At 45.8% G+C, this 27,308-nt stretch overlaps 2 pseudogenes; one reads left to right on the forward strand and one right to left on the reverse strand.

Moving 5' to 3' along the window:
* The window catches only part of LOC142151193 (uncharacterized), a 227,882-nt pseudogene that overhangs the window by 58,690 nt on the left and 141,884 nt on the right, over nt 1–27,308 (reverse strand).
* LOC142149555 (uncharacterized) lies at nt 1,861–27,274 on the forward strand (annotated as a pseudogene).

The raw sequence follows: 27,308 nt of genomic DNA on the forward strand, positions 1-27,308 counted from the left end.
ATCCCTAACCATGTGACTGTATGACCCCATCCCTAACTATGTGACCCGGTGACTGTATGACCCTATCCCTAACCATGTGACCCGGTGACTGTATGACCCCATCCCTAACCATGTGACCCGGTGACTGTATGACCCCATCCCTAACCATGTGACCCGGTGACTGTATGACCCCATCCCTAACCATGTGACCCAGTGACTGTATGACCCCATCCCTAGTGACCCAGTGACTGTATGATCCCATCCCTAACCGTGTGACCCAGTGACTGTATGACCCCATCCCTAACCATGTGACCTGGTGACTGTATGACCCCATCCCTAACTATGTGACCCGGTGACTGTATGACCCCATCCCTAACCATGTGACCCGGTGACTGTATGACCCCATCCCTAACCATGTGACCCGGTGACTGTATGACCCCATCCCTAACCATGTGACCCGGTGACTGTATGACCCCATCCCTAACCATGTGACCCGGTGACTGTATGACCCCATCCCTAGTGACCCAGTGACTGTATGACCCCATCCCTAACCATGTGACCCGGTGACTGTATGACCCCATCCCTAACCATGTGACCCAGTGACTGTATGACCCCATCCCTAGTGACCCAGTGACTGTATGACCCCATCCCTAACCATGTGACCCGGTGACTGTATGACCCCATCCCTAACCATGTGACCCGGTGACTGTATGACCCCATCCCTAACCATGTGACCCGGTGACTGTATGACCCCATCCCTAACCATGTGACCCGGTGACTGTATGACCCCATCCCTAACGATGTGACCCAGTGACTGTATGACCCCATCCCTAACCATGTGACCCAGTGACTGTATGACCCCATCCCTAACCATGTGACCCGGTGACTGTATGACCCCATCCCTAACCGTGTGACCCGGTGACTGTATGACCCCATCCCTAACCATGTGACCCGGTGACTGTATGACCCCATCCCTAACCATGTGACCCGGTGACTGTATGACCCCATCCCTAACCGTGTGACCCGGTGACTGTATGACCCCATCCCTAACCATGTGACCCGGTGACTGTATGACCCCATCCCTAACCATGTGACCCGGTGACTGTATGACCCCATCCCTAACCATGTGACCCGGTGACTGTAAGACTTGGGGAGAGCACTGATAGAGGTGACTATAGTAAGAGTGTAATAATAAGAATACAGAGCAGGAATACAGCTGTACAGACAATAATATCAGTCTGTGTGTGACACAGTCACTTGTTCTGCTGTGTACAGGAGCCCTCAGCTGTGATCACCATCCAGCGTCTCTGCTGCTTTCTCTCCCCCTCTGCACTCTCTCTCTTCCCCGTTATCTTGTGTATAAGTTCCTGGTCAGTGCTCCCCCCTCCTCCTACACATCACATCCACTGCAAACACTATAGACCCAACTACTTCCTAACACAGCCCCCCAGACGTGCACTGCTGACACTCAGGGGCCCCATAACCAGATGATGGGGCCACATATACACACGGTGCTGTATAACCGGACACAACACTCCCCTCCGTATAATCACCGGCTTCTCCCGTGACGTGACGGGGGAGGAGACCGAACATCAGGAGCTCAGAGATGAGAACTTGTTGCCCCGAAGTTCTCTTGATCTCATCGATAGTCACGTGACTCGGTGACGTCAAGAGCCTCTCCGAGACAGCAGTTTCTCATGTGACTCCTAAAATACAGGTCCCTCCCCGTGTCACCGCCCAGTCTCATCCCCCCCTCATCCCCGCCCAGTCTCCTCCCCGTGTCACCGCCCAGTCTCCTCCCCGTGTCACCGCCCAGTCTCCTCCCCCGTGTCCCCGCCCAGTCTCATCTCCCTCATCCCCGTCCAGTCTCCTCCCCGTATCCCCGCCCAGTCTCCTCCCCCGTCACGTGGTCTCCCACTTCCTATCTCGGCCACAGACCAGACGTCCGCAGGGAGAAGCCGGTAATTATATATAATTCTCGCTGTACTGAGTTAGTGGTTTCTCTCTACCACATCACGCTGCAGTTACTACATCCTTAGTACAGCCATCAGTGTACGGTGTTTATATAGTTATGTCCATAACGTGCAGCGTGTTATAGGGATCCCTTAATATGTCACCAACCACACAGTAAGAAAACTATTTCAGTTTGGCAGAACTGTTGCAGGTCTATAAATAATGCTGCAGTTGTATAACAGCTTTACAAAGTACTAACTGTGTGAGGGGTGTAACTCAGTAGTGACATCATACATGGATACAGTGACACCATACATGGATACAGTGACATCATACATGGGTACAGTGACATCATACTGACATCATACATGGATACAGTGACATCATACATGGACACAGTGACATCATACATGGGTACAGTGACATCATACATGGATACAGTGACACCATACATGGATACAGTGACACCATACATGGGTACAGTGACATCATACATGGGTACAGTGACATCATACATGGACACAGTGACATCATACATGGACACAGTGACATCATACATGGGCACAGTGACATCATACATGGACACAGTGACATCATACATGGACACAGTGACATCATACATGGGTACAGTGACATCATACATGGATACAGTGACATCATACATGGATACACTACACAGTCATTGGCTACACGATACAACAGTGCAGGAATTTAAAGCTGAGACATCTTTTATCTTCAGTTTTTCTACTTATGTACAACTGTAATTTAACACTCATCTTGAATATGTTTATTACAGTCTGTGTGATATCTCTGTTATGTACTAGACCGGCGGTTCCCAAACTGCGCCGCGGCGCTGTCTCAGAGGTGCCGCGGGCCAGCCATAAAAAACCAAACAGAAACACTTACCAATCCGTGCGGCGCTGGGACCCAGCATCCTCCTCTCTCAAGCAGCTGTCATGTTTTTTTTATGGCTGGCGCTCGGCAGAGGGGGCAAAGTGAGAGAGGGCAGAGGAGAGTGACAGGAGAGGGACAGAGGAGAGTGATGGGAGAGGGACAGAGGAGAGTGACAGCGTGACAGGAGAGGGACAGAGGAGAGTGATGGGAGAGGGACAGAGGAGAGTGACAGCGTGACAGGAGAGGGACAGAGGAGAGTGACAGGAGGGGGACAGAGGAGAGTGACAGGAGGGGGACAGAGGAGAGTGACAGCGTGACAGGAGGGGGGCAGAGGAGAGTCACAGCGTGACAGGAGGGGGGCAGAGGAGAGTCACAGCGTGACAGGAGGGGGACAGAAGAGAGTGACAGCGTGACAGGAGGGGGACAGAAAAGAGTGACAGGAGGGGGACAGAGGAGAGTGACAGCGTGACAGGAGGGGGGCAGAGGAGAGTGACAGGAGGGGGACAGGAGAGGGACAGAGAGTGACAGCGTGACAGGAGGGGGACAGAGGAGAGTGACAGCGTGACAGGAGGGGGACAGAGGAGAGGGACAGCGTGAGAGAGTGCAGAGGAGGGGGACAGAGGGCAGAGGAGCTGGGACAGCGTGACAGAGGGCAGAGGAGGGGGACAGCGTGGCAGAGGAGCTGGGACAGCGTGACAGAGGGCAGAGGAGGGGGACAGCGTGAGAGGGCAGAGGAGCTGGGACAGTGTGACAGGGCAGAGGAGGGGGACAGCATGAGAGGGCAGAGGAGGGGCACAGAGGGCAGAGGAGCTGGGACAGCGTGACAGAGGGCAGAGGAGGGGGACAGCGTGAGAGGGCAGAGGAGCTGGGATAGCGTGACAGATTGCAGAGAAGGGGGACAGAGGGCAGAGGAGCTGGGACAGCGTGAGAGGGGCAGTGGAGGGGACAGCGTGACAGGATGGAGACAGCGTGACAGAGGGCAGAGGAGCTGGGACAGCGTGACAGAGGGCAGAGGAGGGGGACAGTGTGGCAGATGAGCTGGGACAGCGTGACAGAGGGCAGAGGAGGGGGACAGTGGGCAGAGGAGGAGGACAGCGTGAGGGGGACAGCGTGACAGGAGGGTGACAGAGGGCAGAGGGGGCAGCGTGAGAGAGGGCAGAGTGTCTGGATGCAATGGGGGCAGAGTGTCTGGATGCAGAGGGGGCATTTTTGCATACAACTAAATAAGCATTTCTGTCCTGACCTAAATACTTATTACAATTTTTTGACCCAACTACTTCTAAAACAGGACTGCTCGGTAATTATTTTGGAGGGGTGCCTTAAAAAAATTATGGAGACTCTAAGGGTGCCGCGAACTGCAAAAGTTTGGGAACCACTGTACTAGACAATATTTATAATATACTGCTATAAATGACACTTAGATATAATAAGAATAAGATTGCTCACACATATAATTGTATTGCAGTTTCATTGTTGATTTAGTTCACTTAATTCAGTGAATAATTTGAATGTAACAAAGTATTCTGTATTAGAAGTAATATGCGGGTTATTATCACAGAGCAGCAGCAGTCATTTTCCTTTTCCAGGTTTCAGCGCTGAATATCTGGTTTCCAGGTACTTGTACGTAGTAACAGACATATGATTGAAGAAGACTCTGTTGTATGAGTTATCAGTGAGTAAACTGCTGATCACACTTAAAGGGTAAATTCACATTTGGCTTAAAAATGTTGAAACTTAACCCCCACCCCGTCTTACTCCCAATTACCTGAACTGTTGGGATCCCTGCTCTGGCACTTTGGTGGTCTCTTGATAACATAGGGGACTAAAATAACTGTAGCATGGGTAGGGAGTGGTTGAGCAAGTAGTACAGCAGTCTGATTAAACATAGTGGATTTTGCAGTGAAAACAAACTGACAGATAAAACAAACTTTCATGAAATGCGAAGAAAATAAGATCAGAGTCCAAAACAGTCCTCAAGCTGCATGGAACTTGTAGCCAGGGTGAGTTGAAAACATCAGAGGTAGAAAATGGAGTTTCAAGTGAATACTGACTGTAGTCCTTGTGTAGCTGAGTTAATAGGCAGAATGTTCTTCTCCTGTTTGCTCCTGTGTAACTTAGGTATAACTCCGAATTATGCTGTTTAAATTTTTTGTTTACACTTGTATCTATACACTTAGAGCTATACACACTAACTAAGCAGCCATCACTGGCTTTGCAGCCATTCTACTATCACCCTTCATTCCATCAAATGGTGCAACAAAACTGTAAAACTCCCTCTCTTACTGCTTCACATCTATCGCACCATTTTTCAAATCCCTACACTGTGTCCTCCACAATCCAATTCAACTACTATTACTCACCCTTACCTGCACATCCCTTAATAACACCACCCCTATATATATCTCAAATCTAATCTCAAACTATGCTCCCTCTCACCCTCTTAGATCTATCTCTGAACATCACTTCTCTCTGCCTCTCGCACCTCTCATTCCTCCCTACATGACTCCTCACGTACTGCTACCCACTTATGGAATTCTCTATCACATCCAATCACTCTCTCCTTCAGCCTTCAAATCTTTAAACACCCTCTGAAATTTCATCTTTTTACTAGTGCTTACCCTAGTCCCACTTATATTACCCACGTTAATGCACTTTTACATATGTCCCAACCTCCATTCTTGTTTCAGCTGTGCCCTCTTACAATTAGAATATTCACTATATGAAGAGCAGGGTTCTCCCTACAGTTTGTTTTCTTGTCTTCATTTACGTTTTTTCCTGCTTGTATGTCCCTGTTTTATGTCTGTTCTGTTTTTCCCACTTTCTGGCTCTGCGACGCTGTGTGACCACGGTACTTTCGGGGGAAAGTCTGGTAACTAGTGCATTTCATGCAAAGGTGCGCTCCAGACAGTTCTTGCAGCAGGGTGACTTGAGCCTATTGTAAGGGATAAATTTACATTATTTATACATTTTTACAACCGTAATTCGACATCCACATGGCAACATTTCAGAAATACAGGGAATGTGCCACCGGTATTACTTCCGATAAATGATGGTCTCAGACGGCCTTGATCTTTAGTAATTGCTAGTACCGTAATCGTGTCACAATGTATAATTGCATTAAGGCCAGGTTGACTTCATCTGGGGAGTGTACCATATTGCCCCGTATAGTGGAAGGTGACGGTTGGATTGTGCAACTTTAGCTATGATGTAGTAATACATTACAAGAACCAATGATATAGTACACTTCCTATTAATCGTGAAACAATAAAGCAACTTAAAAATAGGGATACGGGTCTGACATCGAGAGTTTTCCTGATATTTTTGGTCAAAATGGAAAACAATTATATGTTATTTCTCATTAAAGTTTGAAGGAACCTGTGCGAGTAGCAGACCAGAGCAGGAACATCACCCCACTGCTTCTCACACCAATACAGCTGTATTTATAGTCCCCAGGAAGCAGTGTGGTGATCTTACTGAGCCGATCTGACTCTGGTGCATCTTCCAGTAGGATCTTCCCCTGCTGCTGTCTTCATCTTTATACTATCTGCAGCTATAGGATACTAGTTAACAGACACTATAAGTTTGGGAGAGGGTGTCTGCAGACAGAACAAATCATTTACTAATGGGCAGAATATGAGAAGAGGCAGGATACGTTATTTATGATGTAAATAAGATAGCAATGTTCCTTCCTGCATAAAGTGGGGGTGGAAGCAACAAAACATGTCCCCTTAGTAATAATTCTATATGTTGCTTCCAGGGTTCATTAAAATATGTTTTTTCCATTGTGGCCCCAGCTAAGTCATTAACAAACCACACAATGCTCAATCTTCACCCCTGTAGCTCATATCAGTATCTCTTACTGGAACATGTGTAAGTGCACAATATGAGGAACATGAATTGGTATAGGATTCAGCAAGGAACAACACATTCCTCCCACCTCCTGCTATCAGAAGATGTAACATTTGTACACACCCCATAACCCTGCAATCCTGATATATTTGTCTATGTGCTTCTTGTATAGTATAAACATTTGCGCAAAAAAGAGTCGTATAAAATCACAAACTGTAATTTTCTTTGCACAGTCACATTTTGCTGCTACATAAATGGCCCTTAGTGTGTAGATATTCTGTAGGTTGTCACCATATGGGTGTGATATCCCTCTGCCGTGCTCTCTGTTCTTTTCTCCCCTGTGTGCTGACTGCTTATGCTCCCCTGTGTGCTCTCCTTTTCCCCAGTAATACTCACCGCTGTATTAAATGTCCTGCTCAATAATAGAAACATTTTTAACTTCGATACAAAATGCCCATTAAACATCATAATGTAATAGAACAATCTTAAATGTTTTATTCTAATAATTCACAGAGAGCAATCAAAACTATTTGGAATAATGTTTAAATTATAAGATTTTAGAAGTTCTATGGCCATATAAAAGTACAACACCATAGACTGACGGCTTTTATACGGCTCATGGAACTGGGGTTATGTCTAATATCTGTTATAGTTTACTGTAGAGTGTACGATTTATAAATATATTGCAGTAATAAGCTGGTTGGTCACCTGTTCAGGTCTGGGAGGATCCTCCCCCCACAGAGGTATAAAGGTGTGGTTACACCTGTGGGAGGACCTCAGTACACACCTACATGTAACAAGACATTAGCTCTGAGATGATCTGAGGAGGCCCAGTGAAGAATCTGTATCAGGCAGGAGGTCTGAGAAGAGTCCAAGAGGGACTGACAGACGAGAGTCCAGAGAGTCGTAAGAGAGTCTGTTAAGCAGACTTATCTGCACTTGTGTTAGTAAGAGTCCAAGAAGTGTGGTAGTGCCCTGAATAGGTGCTAGATCAGTGGTTCCCAAACTTTCTCAGTTCGAGGCACCCTTAGGGTCACCCCTAAGCCAAAATAATTACCAGGTAGTCCCGTTTTTTAAGTAGTTGGGTCAAAATGACGTGATATGTGTTTAGACCCCTTCACATTATGCCCCTTCATCATATTACTGCGCCCCTTCACCATATCACTCTATTCCCTTCGCCATCTCACACACACTGTGTCCCCCTCTTTGCCAGCTCACACGCACTGTGTCCCCCTCTTTGCCAGCTCACACGCACTGTGTCACCCTCTTTGCCAGCTCACACGCACTGTGTCCCCCTCTTTGCCAGCTCACACGCACTGTGTCCCCCTCTTTGCCAGCTCACACGCACTGTGTCCCCCTCTTTGCCAGCTCACACGCACTGTGTCCCCCTCTTTGCCAGCTCACACGCACTGTGTCCCCCTCTTTGCCAGCTCACACGCACTGTGTCCCCCTCTTTGCCAGCTCACACGCACTGTGTCCCCCTCTTTGCCAGCTCACACGCACTGTGTCCCCCTCTTTGCCAGCTCACACGCGGGGCAGAGGAGTGGCACAGCGTGAGAGAGGGCAGAGGAGGGGCACAGCGTGAGAGAGGGCAGAGGAGGGGCACAGCGTGAGAGAGGGCAGAGGAGGGGCACAGCGTGAGAGAGGGCAGACAAGTGGACAGAGGAGGGGGACAGTGTGACAGAGGGCAGAGGAGGGGGACAGTGGGGCAGAGGAGGGGGCAGTGTGTCTGGATGCAGAGGGGGCAGTGTGTCTGGATGCAGAGGGGGCAGTGTGAGAGAGGGCAGTGTCTGGATGCAGAGGGGGCAGTGTGTCTGGATGCAGAGGGGGCATTTTTGCATACAACTAAATAAGTATTTCTGTCCTGACCTAAATACTTATTACAATTTTTTGACCCAACTACTTCTAAAACAGGACTGCTCAATAATTATTTTGGAGGGGTGCCTTGAAAAAAATTGGAGACTCTAAGGGTGCCGCGAACTGCAAAAGTTTGGGAACCACTGTTATATACAGTGCTTCATTTCCCTATGTGAGTACTATGATGATTCAACAAATTTAAAAGCGCACATCAATAAATGTATCTGATTTAATAACATGCTATACTGAGTCTTTTAATGAAAAAACTGATCCAATCATATATAGCATCTGACTGCTATATATCAAATAATTTAACATATATATTAAAACTTTTCTACTATGGAAAAATAGTTCTTCCCAATTAGGTTCAGACATAGATATTAACAAACAAAGTGTGAAAAGATTATATAATAGTAAAGCTACTTAGGATGATTGATGGTACATTAGGATTTATATATATATATATATATATATATATATATATATATATATATATATATATATATATATATGTGGAGAACCACGTATCTTCACATTTGGTGGCAAGCGGTGGGATCACTCAGTGACAAGCACGGAATTGGAAAGGCACAGCAGAATGGAGACAGCAGCACAAGCATACAGAAACACCAAGAAAGGAATCCTGCAGGAACTTTGTCAGGCAGGAAAAATTAAGATCAACTCAACAGATACCAGAGTGTCCCTAATCGAAAAATTGGTTCAGTGGGACGTAGAAAACCCTGGTGCAGAGGACGACGCGGTTCAGGACCCGTCAGGGGAGCTCCGTAATGGAACCGGGGGTATAACAACTCAAGCAGCTGCAATAACCGTCGGCAACACGGAACAACTGCATATTTGGTTGGATGTACTTGGACCAGGAGCTGCCGCACAGCAGTATTGGGAGCAGCGCTGGGTGGACCGGTCGTGGTACCTGCAGTGACATCATTGTCAGTATTGGAAGGAAGACAGACGCCACGATTGGGATATCACGATGTACCACGCTATGTGGAATCAGCCACGGATATTGACACTCACCTTCAGTTATTTGAGGCCATGATGGCAATGCATGATATACCGTGGCGGAGTGGTCGAAATATTTGATACTTAGTTTGATGTGCCCAGAGCTGGAGGCATACCATGCCCAGAGCATGGAAGAGACTACCAGGAGATTCGGAAAGTATTGTTGGCTCGATACTCCATGGCAAGAAGCAGTTACTCTTATACGGAATTTAGCAGTTTATTACAAAGAAACTGTAATCGGTGACTAGAATGCAAGCAAGGCACAACCTTAACGGACATTAAAAACATCTTTATATTGGAGCAGGTAATGAATAAAATGGGTCCAGAAAATTAGAGAATGGGTGGTGGACAGAAATCCCACTACCACAGAGAAAGCAGCAGCATTAGCCGATGAATTCCTGGCAAACCGTCCCCAATGGAGGGGACCTAGTGGAGGTGAATGGGCGACTATTCGAAGGACCCCACCTGATCGAGATACACCACCAGCTACATCATGTACCATGCCGCCACGTAACCCAGCTGCGCACTTTAGTGCGCCCCGACCTCGTTGTCCAGCAGTATCCGACCCTAGGAGATGCTACACTTGCCAAAAACCGGGACACATACAAAGAAATTGCCCACAGGGAGGAAGACCGTTCTCTGGATTGAGACCAGCTGTGCCCCGAGTGTCATTGTGCTAAGGAACAATTGAAGGTGGGGAGGGTTACTACGATCCTGATGTGCCAGAGGCAGAGGTGGTAGCGGCAATCGGGAAGACTACCCCTGCAAATATGAAGGGTCACCTGCAGTCTGTAAAAGTGAATGGCCAGGAACTGCAGGGACTCCGGGATTCGGGGGCTTCTATTACTCTGATATGGCCCAGTTTAGTCCCACCTAATCAATTTCTAAAGAACTGAAAAATCAAAATTTGGATGGCGGGAGGCCAGATTAGTTCTCCCCATGGCCAGGGTTCATTTGGATTGGGGCCAGGGATCAGGGGAGGTGAATGTGGGACTTTTGTATGGATTACCTACCCACGTTATTCTGGGGTGGTGGATTGACCAGTTACTTTGTGGGAGCTATCATACGGAGTCCAGCACGGGCTTTGGAGACAGCTCCCAAGGACACACCCATACCAACACCAGAAGTCCCTGTTGTAGCAGATGCCATGCCACCTGAACGGCTGTCGGTGAGTAACGCTGTACCAGATTTACCTCACATTGACATGAATCTGGGGGAGGTAGGACTGCATTTAGGGAAGCCCAACGGACTGACCCATCCTCATATGGTCTCCGCAGTGCGGCAGAAAGGACAGATAGGGGACCTCAGGAGGATCGGATGATGTGGGAAGAAGGGAGGTTGTACCGGGTGTCCCCCAAGGCTGACCCTCCAGTGCCAGGAGTGGCTAGGAAACAGCTGATTGTTCCCTAGCAGTACCGTCGCCGGTTACCAGCACTAGCCCATAACATCCCCCTAGCTGGCCACCTAGGGGTTCGTAAAACCCGTGCCCGTTTGCTACGACATTTCTTCTGGCCTGGAGTTAACCAAGAGGTCAAACACTATAGGTCCTCATGCAATGTATGCCAACACCTCGGGGGACCCCCACGTCGGGTCCCCCTACAGTCCATACCCATCATAGGTGAGCCATTTAGGAGGATAGCCATGGACATTGTGGGACCTATTAAGAAACCTAGCCTAACAGGGAAGAAGTACATTCTGACCGTAGTCGACTACGCAACTAGATACCCCGAGGCAGTGGCACTAGCATCCATAGATGCTGAACATATTGCTCAGGCTCTCATGAATATCTTTAGCTGTGTAGCATTCCCTCAAGAAGTAGTCACCGACCAGGGGACGCAATTTCAACGGGACTTGCTGCAGACAGTATGGGACAAATTTGGGGTCCATCCCTTTACGTACAAGCCCCTACCATCCCCAGACTAACGGTCTTTGTGAGAGATTTAATGGGACCCTTAAGCAATTGCTTCGGGCATATGCTGAGTCGGAGGGGGGAGACTGGGAGAAGTCATTGCAGCAGCTATTTGCGTACCGCGAAGTGCCGCAGGATTCTACCGGGTTTTCTCCTTTTGAGTTATTATATGCTCGAAGGGTACGGGGACCTCTCCGCCTAGTCCTGGAAAGCTGGGAAGAGTCTTTCCAGGAACCTGAGGTTCCAGTCTTGGAATATGTGGTACAAATGAGGGATAGACTGCAGAGGTTGATGCAGCTCGCTCATGACCATACTTTGGGGGCGCAGGAACGCCAGCGCCATTATTATAACCAGGGGGCTCGAGAAAGGGAGTTAGAAGTTGGACAGAAAGTGATGGTGCTAGTACCTGCCAGAAAGCACAAGTTACAGGAGACCTGGGCAGGGCCCTATACCGTAGTGGACAGACAGGGCGGGTAGATTACGTTATTGCACTAGATCAAACCGGGAAGCGGGTGGGTACCTATCATATTAATATGTTGAAGGAGTACACCACCTGGGAAATAGTGGTCGTGGCAATCTGATGCCCACCTATAGACTGACCCCATACCCAACATTCTTGCAGCAACCAAAAAGGACCTAGGGGTAGAGGAGGTGCCCATAGGCCAGCAGTTAACAGGTGCCCAGACTCAACAGATGTAGGGAGTATTGGAGGTAGAGTGGCCTCAGTTCACGAGCAGGCCTGGGCACACTCATGTAGTAGCCCATCATGTCGATACCAGGGAGGCTCAGCCTATTCGACAGCCCGCGTATCGAGTGAGTCCTGAGGTGTTTTACATGATCAAAAAAGATGAAGGTCGGTGAAATGCTGGCACTGGGGATCATTATACCATCCAATAGTCCCTGGGTGGCCAGTGTGGTGTTATTGCCCAAGAAAGACCAGAGTACACGTTTCTGCGTGGATTATAGGAAACTGAACGAAGTGACGATGACAGATGCGTATCCCATGCCCTGGGTAGATGAGCTGTTAGACAGGCTGGGGGTGGCTCGCTATATGTCCACACTGAACCTTAGTAAGGGGTACTGGCAGATTGGTCATGGCAGATACCCCCCTTTCTAGGGAGGCACAGGAGCGGTCCGCATTCACCTCCCCGTTTGGATTATTTGAGTTTACTGCCATGCCCTTCGGAATGAAGAATGCCCCGGGTGTGAGGAGTTTGTCCAGGCATACCTGGACGATATAGCAATTTTTAGTGAGACCTGCAACATGTGGCACAAGTATTAGCCTGGATTAGCCAGGCAGGGTTGACGATCAAACCAGACAGGTCAGATGGGGATGGCGGAGGTGTTGTACCTCGGGCACAGGGTTGATGGAGGAAATAATCGACCGGAAGCGGCAAAAATTGATGCCATCTGTTACAACTCTGTCTGTCATTTGCACCTAGCAGCAGTACCTCATACCACCAGAGGTGTTGCTGTTCTGCTCCTGAACTCTACAACATACCTGAAGGAGTTAATCTTCTTGCCTGAGGATTAATTAGAACTGCACCTGTCACACTGCTTTTAATACCTGCCCCAAGCTGTGCTCTGTGCAGTTCATCCCGTTTGTTCCTGGCTGCTACTACCTGCTCCTGTTCTTTTGTTATATACCTGCTGGACTGACCTTCTGTGTATGACCCCTGCCTGTTTCTTGGACCTTGCCTGCTTGCCTGAGACCCCGAATCATTTACCTGTACTTTGGACCACGCTGTTTTGCCTGTTGCCCTGATCTTTTTGCCTGACTTCTGGACCTCGCTTATTTGCCTCATCTCAACCTGGCTATTTGGATTTATTGTCTGATCACTGCTTGATCCCTGGACTCTGTCTGCTCTCCTGGACAGCCTTGTGCCTTTTGGACTGGGGTAAAACTTATTATATCAGTACCTGCCATTGTTACTTTACAGTCTCTTTAGGAAACCTGTTCAAACCTGTGGATCTGAGTCATCTTTTGTTTGTGTATTTACTTTAATAAAGACACTTTGCTTTACATTTTTGTTGCTATTAGTAAATACACATGATGAACTGCCAAAAAGAAAACCTTGGAATTGTGTGAAAGAACCCTGCTTCAGATTTCTCTTGGAACTCTTTTTGCAATTGATTTCATTTGTTTTCTCCCTGCTAATATGTCTGCTCTACAAATGGCGGAACAGTCTCTGCTACAGTGTCTACAAACGGACATAATTCTGTTACGCTCTCAGCTGGCTCAATTTTCTGCTATACTTTTGGACCCACTCAGGAGACTATCAGAATCTGTTTCTCTGAAGTTCAATACTGTTGATTTGATTCAGCCAACTCTGTCTGCTGCTGAATCTGTGTTGCCAGCACCTTGCAATAATACCATGACAAATTTGCATTTAACTAACAACTAACAAATGCCCGGTTCACAAGTGGGCCACGCCCCCATCTGACCAAAGTGGAGCGACAGCGCAGAATAACCAACAAACTGTGTCTCTACTGTGCAAGTAATACACACTTCTTACAAGCCTGTCCTCTCCGCAGACCACGTCAGCCTATCAAACCATCTTCTGTTGTTACTTCTCCGCATCCTGGATTTGTTTACACTTCACCTATTCTGCTCCCTGGAATGAAACCCAATTTGCCAACCCCAGTTACCAGTTCTGAGGCGCCAGCTCCAGCCGCCTGTCCCGAGGTGCCAGCCTCTGTCTCCTGTCCTGAGGTCACATCATCTGCCTCCAGCTCTGAGGTCACATCATCTGCCTCCAGCTCTGAGGTCACATTATCTGCCTCCAGCTTGGAGCCTGTTGCCACTGTGTCCAGTCCGGAGCCTGCTGCCGCTTTGTCCGGTCCTGCGTCCGCTGTGTCCTGTCCTGCGTCTGCTGTGTCCTGTCCTGCGTCCGCAGTGTCCGGTCCTGAGTCCGCTGTGTCCGGGTCCTGAGTCCGCTGTGTCCGGGTCCTGAGTCCGCTGTGTCCGGGTCCTGAGTCCGCTGTGTCCGGGTCCTGAGTCCGCTGTGTCCGGGTCCTGAGTCCGCTGTGTCCGGGTCCTGAGTCCGCTGTGTCCGGGTCCTGAGTCCGCTGTGTCCGGTCCTGAGTCCGCTGTGTCCGGTCCTGAGTCCGCTGTGTCCGGTCCTGAGTCCGCTGTGTCCGGTCCTGAGTCCGCTGTGTCCGGTCCTGAGTCCGCTGTGTCCGGTCCTGAGTCCGCTGTGTCCGGTCCTGAGTCCGCTGTGTCCGGTCCCGAGTCTTCAGCCGCTGCCTCTACTCCCGAGTCTTCAGCCGCTGCCTCTACTCCCGAGTCTTCAGCCGCTGCCTCTACTCCCGAGTCTTCAGCCGCTGCCTCTACTCCCGAGTCTTCAGCCGCTGCCTCTACTCCCGAGTCTTCAGCCGCTGCCTCTACTCCCGAGTCTTCAGCCGCTGCCTCTACTCCCGAGTCTTCAGCCGCTGCCTCCAATTTCAAGTCACAAGCTGCTGTCGTTGTTCCTGAGCCACAGTCTGCTCCAGAGGGGGCGCTGCCCTTCCAGTCTGCTCCAGAGGGGGTGCTGCCCTTACGGTCTGCTTCAGAGGGGGCGCTGCCCTTCCGGTCTGCTCCAGAGGGGGCGCTGCCCTTCCGGTCTGCTCCAGAGGGGGCGCTGCCCTTCCGGTCTGCTCCAGAGGGGGCGCTGCCCTTCCGGTCTGCTCCAGAGGGGGCTCCCCTTACGGTCTGCTCCAGAGAGGGAGCTGCCCTTCCGGTCTGCTTCAGAGGGGCGCTGCCCTTCTGGTCTGCTCCAGAGGGGGCGCTGCCCTTCCGGTCTGCTCCAGAGAGGGCGCTGCCCTTCCGGTCTGCTCCAGAGGGGGCGCTGCCCTTCCGGTCTACTCCAGAGGGGGCGCTGCCCTTCCGGTCTGCTCCAGAGGGGGCGCTGCCCTTCCGGTCTGCTCCAGAGGGGGCTCTGCCCTTCCGGTCTGCTCCAGAGGGGGCGCTGCCTTTCCGGTCTGCTTCAGAGGGGGCGCTGCCCTTCCGGTCTGCTTCAGAGGGGGCGCTGCTCTTCCGGTCTGCTCCAGAGGGGGCGCTGCCCTTCCGGTCTGCTCCAGAGGAGGCACTGCCCTTACAGTCCGCTCCTGAGTTGCCTGTCCATGCGGTTCAGCCCGAGTTGCCTGTCCATGCGGTTCAGCCCGAGTTGCTTGTCCATGCGGTTCAGCCCGAGTTGCCTGTCCAATGCGGTTCAGCCCGAGTTGCCTGTCCATGCGGTTCAGCCCGAGTTGCCTGTCCATGCGGTTCAGCCCCGAGTTGCCTGTCCATGCGGTTCAGCCCCGAGTTGCCTGTCCATGCGGTTCAGCCCGAGTTGCCTGTCCATGCGGTTCAGCCCGAGTTGCCTGTCCATGCGGTTCAGCCCGAGTTGCCTGTCCATGCGGTTCAGCCCGAGTTACCACTTGGTGCTGTCTGCTCTGAGGCATCTCACAGTGCTGTCTGCTCTGAGGCATCTCACAGCGCTGTCTGCTCTGAGGCATCTCACAGTGCTGTTTGCTCTGAGGCTTCTCACAGTGCTGTCTGCTCTGAGGCATCTCACAGTGCTGTCTGCTCTGAGGCATCTCACAGTGCTGTCTGCTCTGAGGCATCTCACAGTGCTGTCTGCTCTGAGGCATTTCACAGTGCTGTCTGCTCTGAGGCATCTCACAGTGCTGTCTGCTCTGAAGCATCTCACAGTGCTATCCAGTTGGAGTGCTGTGCCCAATCCAGGCTTCCCGTCAAGTGTACTCAGCTTGCCGTCCCAGCCGGGGACCCCTGCCCTGCTGTCCCAGCTGGGGACTCTCCAGAGTCTGCCATTGAGCCTGAACGCCCAAAAGCTTCTTCTGAATCTTCAGACCCTCCTCCAGCCTTCTTTGATGGAGACCTGAAACAATTTGCTTTAATCCTTCAACTTTGTATGAAGCAATTTGAAGAATTTCCTGCATATTTCTCAGACCAATTTAACCAAGTTGGAACTATTATCATGAATTTCAGAGGGGAGCCGCAGACTTGGGCTTTTTCCCTTCTCAAATCTGATGATCCCATTACCCACAACACCATAGACTTTATAAATGCAGTCTGCCAGAAATATCTTCCATCTCCAACCAAGTCACCTGAACCAGTTTTCTCTGTGCCACCTCAATCACAACAAACCTCAACCTTGGTAGCTGGCTTTTTGGATATATCACCATCCTGCAATAAAAAGAAGAAGAGGAGGAAGAAGACCTGAAGGGAGCTTGTTTGGAGCGTCTGGAATCCGCTCCTTAAAGGGGGGGCTATGTTACAACTCTGTCTGTCATTTGCACCTAGCAGCAGTACCTCATACCACCAGAGGTGCTGCTGTTCTGCTCCTGAACTCTGCAACATACCTGAAGGAGTTAATCTTCTTGCCTGAGGATTAATTAGAACTGCACCTGTCGCACTGCTTTTAATACCTGCCTCAAGCTGTGCTCTGTGCAGTTCATCCCGTTTGTTCCTGGCTGCTACTACCTGCTCCTGTTCTTTTGTTATATACCTGCTGGACTGACCTTCTGTGTATGACCCCTGCCTGTTTCTTGGACCTTGCCTGCTTGCCTGAGACCCCGAATCATTTACCTGTACTTTGAACCACGCTGTTTTGCCTGTTGCCCTGATCTTTTTGCCTGACTTCTGGACCTCGCTTATTTGCCTCATCTCAACCTGGCTATTTGGATTTATTGTCTGATCACTGCTTGATCCCTTGACTCTGTCTGCTCTCCTGGACAGCCTTGTGCCTTTTGGACTGGGGTAAAACTTATTATATCAGTACCTGCCATTGTTACTATACAGTCTCTTTAGGAAACCTGTTCAAACCTGTGGATCTGAGTCATCTTTTGTTTGTGTATTTACTTTAATAAAGACACTTTGCTTTACATTTTTGTTGCTATTAGTAAATACACTGGGATTCATAACACCATCCTGAATTGGCCTCATCCCACCAACCAAAAACAGGTACACGCCTTCCTTGGGACGTCTGCGTACTATCGCAAGTTCGTGCCCCAGTACAGCACCATTGTCAAACCGCTGACTGATTTGACGACCAAAAGGTACTCTCCACAAATTGACTGGACCCCTGATTGCTGATTGTGAGCAATCCTTTTCCCAGGATGGTTGTGAACACCCAGTGGCCTATCTCTTCCGGAAACTTGTTGATCGCGAGATAATATAAGCCACTATTGAAAAGGAGTGCCTGGCCATAGTTTGGGCTCTCTCAAAAAGTTGTCGCCGTACTTATATGGGTGCGAGTTTTCGGTGGTCACAGATCATAATCCCCTTAGTTGGCTACAACGCACTGCAGGAGACAATGGACTGTTGCTGAGATGGAGCTTGGCCCTACAACTGTATAACTCTCACAAAAAGGGTAGAGATCACGGGAACGCGGATAGCCTGTCCCGTCAGACTCCAAACCCCTGGAGCTGTCCAGCCAGCCTCTCTCACCACGGGGTACACGGACTAAAAAGTGGGGGGGGAGGAGTGTAAAGAAACAGGCATGGTGAATGTAACCAGTGGTACAACCCCTTATTCTAATCCATAGCCGGACTGTACTTTTTAGCCCTGTTGTTATCAGGAAGTATCTGTGATGAAACTAACATCTCCTTGGAAAAGTACTTCATGGGTTAAATTCCACCTCCACAGGGAACACTCAGGAGTTGAGTGAATGAAGCTATCATTGTTATTTCTGTTTGCTCCCTATTGTCCACTAGTGAGCTCTCCAGTCAGCCAGGAGCCGGACCCAGCAGGGATCACCTGATGGAAGTCACCTGGGGAGGGGGCTTGATATTGTAAGCCAATCGAGACCTTTTGCAACTCCCCTGGACAGGCAAGGTGGGATTAGGAGGTGATAAAAGAGGCTACCCTGGGAGCTGGACACATGTGTGACTAACGTTTTGCGAAGAGGTGATGCTCTGCCAGAGATGCAGTGTGGAACATATCTCACAAGATTTATTTGAACGGATTTCCTCAATTGTTGGTCCTGCTATCGTTATGTTGCCATGCTGTATTTAATCCTAGTCTGCAGAATAAATCATCCTTCTGTTTTTCCTCTAATACCGTGTCTGGGTGATTTGGGAACCACGTTTTTCACAATATATATTTACTATAATGCTGAAATTACAATACAATGAGCTAGTAGCAGTCAACAACATACTAAATAAATATATATATATATATATATATATATATATATATATATATGTGATTCCTTTTAAACATCAATGAAGGCACCAATATTTAATTATCAAATCAATAGAAGAGCGTACTATATACTATATTGGGTCACTCCGCTTGAAAACAACAGAAGTCTTGGTAGATATTCAGAGGCTCCAGCTGAGTATGTAAAATGAACACATATACAGCTCCCGAAGAAGTCAGTGTCCCATGAATGGCTGTAAGAAACACGTTAGGGTTGTTCTGTTATCTTGCCTATGCCTCCTACCTTAGTGCTTGTAAATCTGCTATTTTGGAGTACTTTACTTTGGATGAAGGAGGACTACACTGTATATTGAACCAGTATACCATCAGAGAAGTAGGATTTGTTTTTATCATTGTACATGTATTACTTGTATGTTATGATTACATTTATCCAGAACACATTTCACTATTTATATTCCTTTTTCTATTTGAATATATGTCTTCCTACCTAGGAAGGAGCTTTGGAATCTCTCCAGATATAATCTGATAAGACTGATTCATGTTGTGCTCATTGCTATGAGGATAATTTCCATTTGGTTTTTTCAAAACGTTTTTGGATATCTGTTTTGATTTGGAAAATACTGTACTACTATGTGCTTTTTTGTTCTGTGCTTTCCATTTATATACATATTCAAATCAAAATATACTTCAAGATGAGATAATCAGAATTTCTTAATTGGGGACAGTTCAATCCCAACAGGTTGTAAACGAGCTGTAATATTTATATTCATATCATTAGGGTATAAAACATTATTATTATTTTTTTTAACAGGTGGATTAATGAGCAGGGTTCCTTCTAACAGAAGAGGACACACATACAATTACATATTTTTTCTTAATATCTGAGCAACTCTTAAAAAACCTGAGGATTCACACAAGGTATTTTCATTTTCTCAGTAGGAGAAGCTCATTAAACACACAATGAGTCTCTCAGGGGAGAGACCTTATCTATGCTCTGAGTGTGATAAAATGTTTTCAATTATGTCAAAGCTGATCATACACCAGAGGATTCACACAGGCGAGAAGCCATTTTCATGTTCTGAATGTAGTAAATGTTTTACTACCAGTTCAAAATTAATCCTACACTTGAGGATTCACACAGGAGAAAAACTATTTAATTGTTCTGAATGTAACAAATGTTTTATTCACAAGTCACATCTGATTAACCATCAGATGAGTCACACAGGAGAAAAACCATTTTCATGCTCTGAATGTAACAAATATTTTAAACAGAAATCACACCTTATTAGTCACCAGAGGATTCACACTGGAGAGAAGCCCTTTTCATGCTGTGAATGTAACAACCATTTTCGTACCAGTTCAGAATTAATTCGACACCAGAGGTTTCACACAGGAGAAAAACCATATTCATGCTCTGAATGTAACAACCATTTTCGTACCAGTTCAGACTTAATTCGACACCAGATGGTTCACACAGGAGAAAAACCATATTCATGCTGTGAATGTAACAAATATTTTAAACAGAAATCACACCTTATTAGTCACCAAAGGATTCACACTGGAGAGAAGCCCTTTTCATGCTGTGAATGCAACAAACATTTTCGTACCAGTTCAGAATTAATTCGACACCAAAGGTTTCACACAGGAGAGAAGTCCTATTCATGCTGTGAATGCAACAAACATTTTCGTACCAATTCAGAATTAATTCGACACCAGAGGTTTCACACAGGAGAAAAAACATTTTCATGTCCTGAATGCAACAAGCATTTTTATACCAGTTCAGAATTAATTCGACACCAGAGGATTCACACAGGAGAAAAACCATATTCATGCACTGAATGTAACAAATGTTTTAAACAGAAGTCAAACCTAATTCATCACCAGAGGATTCACACAGGAGAGAAGTCATATTCATGCTGTGAATGCAACAAACATTTTCGTACCAATTCAGAATTAATTAGACACCAGAGGTTTCACACAGGAGAAAAAACATTTTCATGCCCTGAATGCAACAAGCATTTTTATACCAGTTCAGAATTAATTCGACACCAGAGGTTTCACACAGGAGAAAAACCATATTCATGCTCTGAATGTAACAAATGTTTTAAACAGAAGTCAAACCTAATTCATCACCAGAGGATTCACACAGGAGAGAAGTCATATTCATGCTGTGAATGCAACAAACCTTTTCGTACCAGTTCAGAATTAATTAGACACCAGAGGATTCATACAGGAGAAAAACCATATTCATGCACTGAATGTAACAAATGTTTTAAACAGAAGTCACACCTTGTTAGTCACCAGAGGATTCACACTGTCATGCACTGAATCAAGTAAATATTTTATGTAAAAGTCAAATCTTATTATGCATCAGAATAATCACACAGGAGAGAAACCATTTTCATGTTCTGAATGTAGCAAGTGTTTTACACAAAAGGTAACACTTCTTAACAGAGAATTCACAGAAGCAAGTCACTTGGTTCTGAGTAGAGCAAGTATTTCATAAGCAAGTTAACGTGCTTAATCACGGTAATATGCACTCAGGGGAGGATCCATTTTCAATTACTGAATGTGGTAAATGTTTTATGTAAAATCAAAGGTTTATTTTTTTAGTCTGGCAATTATACTTGGTGCATTTCCCCCCCCCGGGAAGGACTCCCTGTAATGGAGAGTCACTGTATGCCAACCAACAATGACAAAGGGGTCCCAATGAGGACATTTGGTTTGTTAAGCTGCTAATGAAGTAGAATGATCTTTATTATGTTCTTATTTTAAACCAGTAGCACATTTAAAATGTGCAGGTCACTTACACACAGTGGAGGTAATTTACAAAGTGCATTCGATTCACTCTGCAAACCTATTTAGATAATTATGGAAGGGACTGGTAATAGGGATTAGAATCGTATCACCATCTTTCTTTCCTCCGACTCCCTCCTTGACCCTCTGGCTTTTATCCTCTCCACTCAAACAAAACCAGTTTCATCAGTTGTGACAGGTCAAACAAAATGGCTGCTGAACTCCATTTTATTGTTCTTGTACTTTTATTGGGTGTATTATGAAATGCTAAAGTAACCAAGACAAGGCCGGGACATGTTAGTATATATATATATATATATATATATATATATTTGCTAGTTTTTGTCCCGCCGGTGCGTAATGCGCATATACTAAATCCTGGAAAGTCCCATGTAACTTCACTGCTATTGCAACTGCATAGAATAAGTGAAACTGTTTAATACTCATAGCTGTACCAATAAGAAGTTCTGAATTATATGTTGGTGATATCCGGCACCCTTAGTTTCCTTTCTATAAAAGCTGGTTTGCTGAGAGACAAAGTGCCTCATCCCGGATTGTCTGTAGTGGTGCCAGTCATTTGTCTGTCCAGCTCGAGCAGAGAACAGGGTCCTAGATTATTACTGATTAAACATATTGCTAAGAAAACTATTGGAAGCTAAGTACCTAATTATTATCGTTTTAACTTGTTTGCAATAAAAGATTGATATTTGAACTTTCTAGTCATGAGTCTTTGCAACATGAAAGATCCTAAGTTTCCACCAGAAACATTCCTGCATGAACACTGCAAGCAACTCAGAGGACAAGCAGATAGTGTTGGAATCCAGGTAGCCAGGGTTGAGATAGCCTAGTTGGGGGCTGTAGTAGTAAAAGTACACACCAGGGACTATTATCAGGGTAAGAAGCCACTATTGTTGGGGCTGGAGATAGGGGAAAAGGTGTTTTCTTCTCCAATGGTAGCACCTCCCCATGGCGGGTTTCTGTGCAGGGAAACCCACCATTTCCTCACTTAGCATACATTGGATTTGACACTGTTATCTGTGGATTGATGCCGAGCTTATACACAAGCAAAGGAAATCTTCATGTATGCATGCATTACGATCGATCGGAGAACAGAATATACACAACACCATCTTTTCTGTATTGAATCTGCTCTGTTTAATGCATATCAGGTTCACATTTTTATAGTCTTTCTGAAGAACTTGTTCATGTGCAAGAACAGTTGATGAATCACAAGCTCAGTTTCCTGACAAGCCTGCGGTTGTACTTATGATGCAATTTTCCAAGAAGTTTGAAGGTAGCACGTTATTTGTAATAAGTTACTTCTACAAATGCCATCTTTACTTCTGCTTCTAACATCCTCTGCAAAACTTCTTACAAATTCTAAAATATATACATATATCTCTGAGCATATTAAAATGTGAAGCATTCTGACAAACTGACAAGCAGAGAAGATAACATCATAGCCATAGAGGAATACAGCTGAAGGCACTCTATGATACCAATTACAACATGGCTTCTATCCTTCACATCAAATGATGCCACACACGCACACACGGGACACACACACACAAAGGCCATACTAACAGGTCATACACACACACACCCACCCACGGCCATACACGTACACAGAGGCCACACACGCGCAAACGCCACACATGCAAAAATAAAAAATTGAAACCTGAATGGCAAGTCAGTGAGCCTTAACGAGTCAAAGTAACTTGGACATGCAGCCAGAACGAAGCAATTGACATGGACACACACATACAGGGACACACACAGTGGCACAGGGACACACACATAGGGACTCAGGGACACACACACAGGAACACACACATACGCACAAAACCTAATGTAATAAACAAACACCCTCTGGCCCCTTGTACTTACCTGCTGACATCCATTAGTGAAAGTTTAAGGCAAGTAAGTCTCATCTCCGAGCAGCACTCTGACAGGGCTGTCCAGGTAGCCCCGCCCCTCTCCACGTTAGCTTCGCCCCTCCCAGTTAGTCACACCACCTCCAGTCGGGTTAATAAACAAAAAATGCCAAAGATAATTGAAAAAAGTGACTGCAGTCTTGTGGCAGCCGATCACATCATCTCTCTGTCCCTATACACCAAGCGGAGCTCTACCTAGCTGATCCCGTCAAGTCACATTTAGCCACACATCCTGCAGCAGGCAGCACAAGGTGTTCCACAGTCCCATGGGCATCGCTCCCCGGCTGCAGGTAAATCTTTTATCTTCCAGCCGCTCCTTCCCTCTCCTCTCCCTGCTGACCGTACAACAAACCCATCTTCTACCCACTCCCTCCCTTTGCTGACCGTACAACATACCCATCTTCCACCCGCTCCCTCTCCTCTCGCCGCTGGACTGTACAACATACCCATGCTCCACTCGATCTCCCTTCCCTATCCTCTCCCCGCTGACCGTACATAATAGAAATGTTAGCTTTTGACATTTTTATTAGATGTGTTATCATTATGTCCCATCACCTTGAGATCATCTATTAAGCATCCTGCACCCATTGCCCAAATCTACACACTTCAGCCACCATCCATTATACACCCCCATATTTCCTGATCACAGCTCTGCGGTGATTAGTGCAGAGTTGATGCACAGAGCACTTTTAAATCATCCGCCCCCCAGCTCAGTGCAGTGAATAAATTATCTGATGTCACTGAGGGGGCTGGAGGTTTAACATGGATTTCCTAACAGCCGCCTCTGGCATCACACTGAGGGATAAACTTTGAAATAAAAGCGGTGCCAGGGCTAAAAATGATACAATCTCCCCCCTCAGACCCAAAACACTAACCAGCCCACCTACAGCCAACAAATATATCTAATTTGTCTGTACTTTATAAATCAAAATCGGTATGTACGGAAACACAGTCATATTTGTGCTCCCAAGTGAAGCCACATATACTACACCCAGCATAAGACTCTACCTGACATGCAGAACGTTATGAACTTTTCTGAAATCACCTATCTTTAAAATGTGGCATATTTTACCAAATTATAAAAAAAACCTGTAAATTTCTCAAAAATTTAAACCCTCAAAGGCACTCCTCAGTCCTAATATCTATCTTACAAATCAAACCCCAAGTCTTTAAAAGCCCTGTACACGAGTTACGTTTCCCAAAAAAACAGAAAAACTGCGAATTTTGTAAAACAGGAAGTGGAAAAAAACGAGGAGATTTTTGAACTCTAGATTATTCCTAATTTGTCATTTTTTATTCTTTTTTTCTGAAATTTGGCATGTGGCACCTGTGGACAGTTCTCCATTCACATGCCAAATTTCAGCTGAATAGCTTTAATACTTTTTAAAATGTAGACCCTCAAACACCATGCCCCCCCCCCTCTCACAGATTTCCAATGGCAGAATGTCATTTATTAGGTGCAACCTTAATATAAGGGCACAACTGTGTATGAGTGATTCCTTTTAAACATCAATGAAGGCACCAATATTTAATTATCAAATCAATATAAGAGCATACTATATTGGGTCACTCCACTTGATAAAAACAGAAGTCTTGGTAGATATTCAGAGGCTCCAGCTGAGTATGTAAAATGAACACATATACAGCTCCTGAAGAAGTTAGTGTCCCATGAATGGCTGTAAGAAACACGTTAGACTTGTTCTGTCATCTTGCCTATACCTCCTACCTTAGTGCTGGTAAATCTGCTATTTTGGAGTACTTTACTTTGGATGAAGGAGGACTACACTGTATATTGAACCAGTATACCATCAGAGAAGTAGGATTTGTTTTATCCATTGTACATGTATTACTTGTATGTTATGATTACATTTATCCAGAACACATTACACTATTTATATTCTTTTTTCTATTTGAATATATATATCTTCCTACCTAGGAAGGAGCTTTGGAATCTCTCCAGATATAATCTGATAAGACTGATTCATGTTGTGCTCATTGCTATGAGGATAATTTCCATTTGGTTTTTTCAAAACGTTTTTGGATATCTGTTTTGATTTGGAAAATACTGTACTACTATGTGCTTTTTTGTTCTGTGCTTTCCATTTATATACATATTCAAATCAAAATATACTTCAAGATGAGATAATCAGAATTTCTTAATTGGGAACAGTTCATTCCCAACAGGTTGTAAACGAGCTGTAATATTTATATTCTTATCATTAGGGTATAAAACATTATTTTTATTTTTTTTTAACAGGTGGATTAATGAGCAGGGTTCCTTCTAACAGAAGAGGACACACATACAATTACATATTTTTTCTGAATATCTGAGCAACTCTTAAAAAACCTGAGGATTCACACAAGGTATTTTCATTTTCTGAGTAGGAGAAGCTCATTAAACACACAATGAGTCTCTCAGGGGAGAGACCTTATCTATGCTCTGAGTGTGATAAAATGTTTTTAATTATGTCAGAGCTGATCATACACCAGAGGATTCACACAGGCGAGAAGCCATTTTCATGTTCTGAGTGTAGTAAATGTTTTACTACCAGTTCAAAATTAATCCTACACTTGAGGATTCACACAGGAGAAAAACTTTTTAATTGTTCTGAATGTAACAAATGTTTTATTCAAAAGTCACATCTGATTAACCATCAGATGAGTCACACAGGAGAAAAACCATTTTCATGCTCTGAATGTAACACATATTTCAAACAGAAATCACACCTTATTAGTCACCAGAGGATTCACACTGGAGAGAAGCCCTTTTCATGCTGTGAATGTAACAAACATTTTCGCACCAGTTCAGAATTAATTCGACACCAGAGGTTTCACACAGGAGAAAAACCATATTCATGCTCTGAATGTAACAACCATTTTCGTACCAGTTCAGAATTAATTCAACACCAGAGGTTTCACACAGGAGAAAAACCATATTCATGCTCTGAATGCAACAAATGTTTTAAACGGAGGTCACACCTTATTCGTCACCAAAGGATTCACACTGGAGAGAAGCCCTTTTCATGCTGTGAATGTAACAAATATTTTAAACAGAAATCACACCTTAATAGTCACCAGAGGATTCACACTGGAGAGAAGCCCTTTTCATGCTGTGAATGTAACAAACATTTCCGTACCAGTTCAGCATTAATTCAACACCAGAGGTTTCACACAGGAGAGAAGTCCTATTCATGCTGTGAATGCAACAAACATTTTCGTACCAGTTCAGAATTAATTCGACACCAGAGGTTACACACAGGAGAAAAACCATATTCATGCCCTGAATGCAACAAGTATTTTCATACCAGTTCAGAATTAATTCGACACCAGAGGTTACACACAGGAGAAAAACCATATTCATGCTCTGAATGTAACAAATGTTTTAAACAGAAGTCACACCTAATTCATCACCAGAGGATTCACACAGGAGAGAAGTCATATTCATGCTGTGAATGCAACAAACCTTTTCATACCAGTTCAGAATTAATTAGACACCAGAGGATTCATACAGGAGAAAAACCATATTCATGCACTGAATGTAACAAATGTTTTAAACAGAAGTCACACCTTGTTAGTCACCAGAGGATTCACACAGTCATGCACTGAATCAAGTAAATATTTTATGTAAAAGTCAAATCTTATTATGCATCAGAATAATCACACAGGAGAGAAACCATTTTCATGTTCTGAATGTAGTAAGTGTTTTACACAAAAGGTAACACTTCTTACTCAACAGAGAATTCACACAAGCAAGTCACTTGGTTCTGAGTAGAGCAAGTATTTCATAAGCAAGTTAACTTGCTTAATCACCATAGTATGTACTCTGGGGAGAATACATTTTCAATTACTGATTTTGGTAAATGTTTTATGTAAAATAAAAGGATTTTTTTTAGTCTGGCAATGAGACTTGGTGCATTTTTTCCCCGGGAAGTACTCCCTGTAATGAAGTAGAATGATCTTTATTATGTTCTTATTT

The sequence above is a fragment of the Mixophyes fleayi genome, chromosome 4, assembly GCF_038048845.1.
Source record: "Mixophyes fleayi isolate aMixFle1 chromosome 4, aMixFle1.hap1, whole genome shotgun sequence".
Classification (NCBI taxonomy): domain Eukaryota; kingdom Metazoa; phylum Chordata; class Amphibia; order Anura; family Limnodynastidae; genus Mixophyes; species Mixophyes fleayi.